Genomic DNA, 6,797 nt, shown 5'->3' with positions numbered 1-6,797 from the left:
TAATATTAGTAGCTGAGGATATTAGAAAGAAATCATCTAAGTAAAGGTTCTTGAGTTAAACTTTGAAAGGTAACAAATGATCCTAGGAAGTAAAAATGAGAAGCATGGAGGGAGAATTTTTGCAAAGACAAGGAGAAAAGAGATGGAATGTCATTTCTGTGGAACAGCAAATATGCCAGAATGGCTGGAAGGTAAAATACTTGAAGAGAAGCACTGTGTAACAAACATGGAAAGGTGTACTAGAGGCAGATTTTAAGGTATTTCAAATGTCAAATGGATGAATTTGTATTTTACCCTAGACTAGAGGTTGCATACAGCAATGGAGTTTATTGAGCAAGAGCCCTCTGCGGTCAGATCTGCACAATAGGGTTATTGTTTGGGTAATGGGACAAATGATGGTTTGGAAAGGCATGAGCCTTACAGAAGAGAAATGAAGAAAGCATAAGTCCTGGTGAAAGATGTTGAGATCTTCATCTTGGATAGCATTAGAGAAAGTGGAAGGAAATGGAAAATGTGAGATGTTATGAATGTAAACAAAAAGATGATAACAATGGATATGGGGGGGAGGTGGGCAAGAGTGAGAAGTTGAGGATAACTTTGTGAGTGTAAACCCAGGGGACTGGAAGGATGTGACATCTTCCACAGAAATAAGGGACAAAAAGAAAAGAGCTATGTTTTGGAGGAAAGTTGAAAAGTTCTTTTTTTTTTTTTCATATGTTGAGTTTGAGATGTCCATAGTGCAGAAAGCTGGAAATACCTTATAGGCAGTTGTTCTCAATAATAAAGAACCAAGTCTGTATATATAATCTTTCTATAGACATTTTTTTTTACCCACTGTTCAGATTCTCCAATCTATTACCAAGAATACTTGAATATAAATTCTACTTTCATACCTAATGTTGTATTCATTGTATTTTCAGTCCCTAAACTTACGTCACATAGATTATCATGATAACTTCCTAACTGGTTGAAATGGAAATTGGAAATTCCCCTTTAAATTAATAAGATCACTCAAATAAATAGGTTCAGTTCAAATCTCGGTCATGACCGTTCCATATCTCCTGAGTGTTCTTGGCCTAGCATTCCAGGAACTAGCCATTCCTAGGTCACGTTGACATGGAGGGTTGGCTCCTCTCCTTGTGAGACGTGATGTTATTAAAAAACAAAACACCAAGCCTCAGGCGGATGGGAGCATGGCTAAGGTCAGATGTGTATTGGACAAACCATGAATAGCGCAAGCATCAAAAAGGGCTTCTTGGCCCCAAGCCTTCTTTGTTTAGAACAATATAAAAACACTGCGTCCTGTAAGCCCGCTGAGCCTCACCCGCGGGAAGGACGCTTCGCCCGGGAAAATCTTTACACAATTCAAGTTTGTACTGGCTGCAACGGGGCTCCCAGCCATTGATTGACTTTGGAGGTTCCCTTGAATTGGTGATGTATTCTCTTCCATTACCGACTCTCTTGATCGGTGCTATATTATTGATTGTTCTTATTATTTATGCTTTCTATGCAAATTCAAACTATCTGTGCTTTGCTTCTTCTAAATAAATTATCTATTTCCTATTATTTTCTGGTGCATTGGAGAGTGTCATTTATAGGAGCGAATCCGAACCTCACTAAATCCTATTAATACAAAATTGGCGTCACGAACAGGATTCGCTGTATAAATGCCTTTCTTTAAGAGAAATGTTGAGCCCCGGGCTCCGGTAGAGGTCCCCGGTTGGGAGGACCCTCCGTTTTCCTCGCTCGCAAAAACCTGGTCACAGTGTACAGGACCTAGTGAGGATTGGGGGTGTTGGGGGTTCTCGTTTGGGGTGCGACGGATGGGCCGGTTGCCAGCAGGGATAATGGGGGGATACGACCAGTACATCATTTCCCTCCCTTTTGGGTTGTTTGCAGCCAGACAGCCAAAGGCTGCAGCAGGACTCTGAAAAGTTGCCTTCATTCTCCCCCTCTCCCTCCCCAGGTAACAGCAGCTTCAAAGCAGTGCGTGGATGGGAGAGGGAAAGAGAGAAGAATACTTTATTACTTAGGTTATATGGTTGGTAGAGGGCAAGTTGGGAAGGATTGTTGAAGTGTTAGGTCAGAATTAGAAAGGAATGAGATATGTACAGGTTTTAAGGGGATTTTAAATCATTAGAAAGAAAGGCAAGGAAGTTTAAGCATGTAGGAGAGAGGAGTGTGTGTAGAAAATTTGAAGGGTGAGTAAAAGGAAAGTGCATGCTGTAATCGCCGCAGCAAATATGAATTGGGACCCTGATACTTGGGAAGGTGATATTTGGGATGAAGATGATGATAGGTGGGGGGAAGTAATAGAGGAAGATGTTCCGGATGTTGTAGACGGGGAAGCTCGGCCGATAGATAGGAGAAAAGCCGAAAAGGAGGGAGCTAACCCACCCCGGGTGACTGAAATCACGGAAGATTACTCCCAAAGAGAAATTACTGATTTGCTTAGTAGGTTTTCACAGCGATCAGGAGAGCCTGCAATCTCCTGGCTTGTAAGATTAAGTGATGGGGGAGCTGGAGGAGTGTGGCTAGACCCCAAGGATTGTCTAAAATTTTTGAGTTTGACCTCTATATTTTAATACAGGCAGAGAATAAAGAGGTGGTAGAGAAAAGATTAACTCAACTAATAGAACATATGAAGGAGAAGGGATGGGAGATTAATCCTGATAAAATTCAAGGTCCAGCTCAAAGTGTGAAGTTTTTAGGAATAATTTGGAATAAGGGTCATAGAGAAATCCTCCCCAAGGCCAAGCAAAAAATATTAGATTTTTCACCTCCTAGGGACAAAAGAGAAGCTCAAAAGTTCGTTGGGTTGTTTGGTTAATGGAGGAATCACATTCCTCATTTAGGTCAGATTTTGAAGCCATTGTATAAAGTTACCCGGAAAAAGTATGCATTTGAATGGGGGGAAACAGAATCGAAAGCCTTTGAGGAAGCCAAAATAGCTATTCAAACTGCCCTGGATCTTTGGCCTGTACAGCCAGGGCCGATGGAATTGCAAGTTACAGTTTTGCATGGATATGCTGATTGGAGTTTATGGCAAAAACAACAGGGCAGGAATGTTCCTTTAGGATTTTGGTCGCGAAACTGCCACCTGCTGGCCAAAATTATACTCCTTTTGAACAACAATTATTGGCTGCATATTGGGCCCTGGTAGAGACAGAACATTTAACTTTAAACCATGAAGTTGTATTGAGGCCAGCCATACCCATTATGAGTTGGATTATGGGGACCCCCGCCTCACATAAAATAGGACATGCCCAAGAATCATCAATTATTAAATGGAAATGGTATTTGCAAAATAGAGTCAAGACAGGCAGATCGGGTATTTCCACCTTGCATGAAAAGGTATTAGAATTACCAAAACATTCAAATGATATTGATATACCACCAAAGTCTTATGATCAATCACCTGTTTCTTGGAATAATGGATATGATTCTCTAACCCCCGAGCAGAAGAAGCATGCTTGGTTTACTGATGGCTCGGCTAAATATATAGGATCTAAGCGATGTTGGAAAGCTGTAGCCTATAACCTTCATGCAATACTATTTTGGAAAGCTCTGGTGAAGGCCAGAGTAGCCAATGGGCCGAATTAGTGGCTGTCTATCAAGTAATTCAAAAGGAACAAGGTGGCCAATGTCATATATATATACTGATTCCTGGGCCGTAGCCAATGGCCTAGCAGTTTGGATGCCAATTTGGAAGAAACACGAATGGAAAATTAGAGACAAAGATGTGTGGGGAAAAGAATTATGGGAACAAATATGGGAATGGTGTCAATGTACTAATGTATCTGTATTTCATGTAGATGCCCATGTGAATCAAGATTCTGTGGAACGTGAGTATAATGCCCGTGCTGATGAATTATCCAAACTTCAAGGAAAAGCTTTAAAGGTCACCCCCAGAGAGGAAAATGAAACACAATTAGGAAAATGGGTCCATATCACCGCAGGACATCTTGGCGCTCTTGCATCTTACAGGTGGGCATTAGACAGAGGGATTAACATACCTCTGGATCTATTTAAGCAAATAGTACAAAATGCATACAATGTCAATTATTTGCTCATCGGCCTGTGCCGAAGAAAATCACTGGAGAATTGGCTAGAGGGTCTTTACCTGCTCAAATTTGGCAAATAGACTATATTGGACCATTACCTGTTAGTCAGGGGTGTCAATATGCCTGCACTTGTGTGGACACCTACTCTGGGGTATTAGTTGCCTGCCCCTATAAACGGGCTACCCAGAAAAACACTTGTAAAACCCTAGATATTATTTCTCTTTATTATGGGACCCCCCTACAAATACAGAGTGATAATGGTACTAAAGTTTGGATAAAGAAGCATCAATCTGATAGACCAAGGCCAGCTGAGCTCATAGCACAAGGAAACACTAATACTGCCATAGTAGTATACCCTGGTGATGATAAATGGTATCATGTCCCACTAACCCAAATGTTTTTACGATATTAAGTGTTTTACAGTGTTTGCCTGCTATACGCTAACTATGGCATGAACTCCAGGTATTCCAGTGGGGAATCCTCAGCAAGGACCGCGTACTGATTCCATCTACGCTGGTGAAAACAACACCCACATCATGAATTGGTCATACCCATTCAACGTAGAAGTTTGGGACGCCCCTTATTTCCCCTAATGAGAATCAATTTAACTAGTTTTAATCTAACTGTAACTGCAGCAAACGGTACCAATATATCCTGTACCCTTACAAGTTGGCCACCTAGTCCATATTTTCCTAAAAGGTTAAGATCTGTAACATATAATTGGACACAAGTAAACTCCACCTACACTGTCTCACTATCACAAGCGGACGACAGAAAATATTTTTATTGTCGTAACACCTCCAATGGGCTGTATGAAGAATATCTAAACCAATTAGTATGGGTTGTACCTGTGACTCCGAAACCTCCTGGAATAATTCGTGTCCCCGCTCATGTACTAACACCTCTATCTTGCAACACAAAATAGTGTTTCATTATAATGTAACTTTTCCCTCTTTAGAAAGTTGTGTCAGGAAAAAAAGAGCTTGGTATGATACATTACTTGGTGGTGCAGGAACTGGTTTGGGTATAGTTAATTCTATAGACCTTGAGACCTTGGCCAGCAGACTGCGCAGTGCTGGACAAGATGTTTCTCAAGCTTTGACTGTGAATGCCCAATGGTTACCCACAACGATCCTGCCACACCAAAATACATTACAATATCAAGGCCAATTTTTACAAGTCTTTAATAATAGCATCCTCGTTAATTTACACCTTATGAAAAACATTGGTGTTTTATTTAATTGGACTAAATGTTCCTTGCAAAACTTATATACCCTCATACAGAAGGAAAATGCCCAAAGATTACTACAGGAAGGTAACTCTCACATATGGAACGATATACTTGACTTGTCAGATGTATGGAAAAAGCAAAAACCTGAGAATGCTAGATGCACTCCACTTTGGTGCGCTGGAACTATTATACTCTACCAAGTTAAAACTTGGACTGTTATGTGTCAATTTCATGTAATACCTTTTGTCTTACATAAATACTTTGCTTTACCTCATATCTATGGAAACTATATAGATTGGTATAATGTAACTCATACTCTGTCTGATTGTGTTGTAACTAATGGAGGGATTGTTTGTGGGATGATGACTCGGCAGATGGAACCCTGCCTTCTCTCACATTCATCCAATTTGTGTGATCTAACTTTATACCCAGTGAGTAACTTTTCTATGATATATGAAGTATCTACTCAATATGTTTGTATAGCCTCTAATAATCACTCTGACCTTCTATCTGTAGATGTTACTACTGTCCATTTTCTGGTTGCTTATCCAATGTATCTTTCCTACGCTGGCAAGGAAATGATTTTTACTTTCCACCAGACACTAACCTAGTTAAAAATTTTGCTTGGGTACCCCAATCTTTGCCTCTACCTCATGTGTCTCTATCTCTATATCCCCTTATGAACATCTTGAATCAGTCGACTGAAATCAAAAAGTTATTAGAGTCCAACCAACGCGCGTTAAATGAACATCGAATACAGACTCTTATAGCCGCAGGAAGACTAGTCGAAGCTTCTCATTTAGTGATCTCAGATACTAATCATCATTGGTATGATTTTCTTTTTAAATCTCCTACTGCTACTATGTATTTTAATTCCTTAGCTACCCCCATACTACTACTTGCTTTGTTCTTTTTATGTCTTTGTATATGCAATTGTTATATGTATACCAAAATACGCACTATATACACTCATGTCACACCTTTGCCCCTCACCTATTATTCTCATGATCTTAAGGCCAAGTGAAATGGAAATTGGAAATTCCCCTTTAAATTAATAAGATCACTCAAATAAATAGGTTCAGTTCAAATCTCGGTCATGACCGTTCCATATCTCCTGAGTGTTCTTGGCCTAGCATTCCAGGAACTAGCCATTCCTAGGTCACGTTGACATGGAGGGTTGGCTCCTCTCCTTGTGAGACGTGATGTTATTAAAAAACAAAACACCAAGCCTCAGGCGGATGGGAGCATGGCTAAGGTCAGATGTGTATTGGACAAACCATGAATAGCGCAAGCATCAAAAAGGGCTTCTTGGCCCCAAGCCTTCTTTGTTTAGAACAATATAAAAACACTGCGTCCTGTAAGCCCGCTGAGCCTCACCCGCGGGAAGGACGCTTCGCCCGGGAAAATCTTTACACAATTCAAGTTTGTACTGGCTGCAACGGGGCTCCCAGCCGTTGATTGACTTTGGAGGTTCCCTTGAATTGGTGATGTATTCTCTTCCA

General features: G+C 40.6%; 1 long non-coding RNA gene across 1 annotated transcript; it reads left to right on the top strand.

Moving 5' to 3' along the window:
- Positions 1-978: 978 nt before the first annotated feature.
- Positions 979-6,268, top strand: LOC144454425 (uncharacterized). Its single transcript, XR_013482758.1, has 2 exons — positions 979-3,987; positions 4,478-6,268. It is a non-coding gene; the product is annotated as an uncharacterized LOC144454425 (long non-coding RNA).
- The last annotated feature ends 529 nt before the right edge of the window (positions 6,269-6,797 follow it).

This window comes from Phascolarctos cinereus, unplaced genomic scaffold (assembly GCF_003287225.1).
Source record: "Phascolarctos cinereus isolate Bilbo 61053 unplaced genomic scaffold, phaCin_HiC Scaffold_1;HRSCAF=81, whole genome shotgun sequence".
NCBI classification, from domain to species: Eukaryota; Metazoa; Chordata; class Mammalia; order Diprotodontia; family Phascolarctidae; genus Phascolarctos; species Phascolarctos cinereus.
Note: the sequence above shows the minus strand (reverse complement) of the source record. Positions and strands in the feature narration are given on the sequence as shown.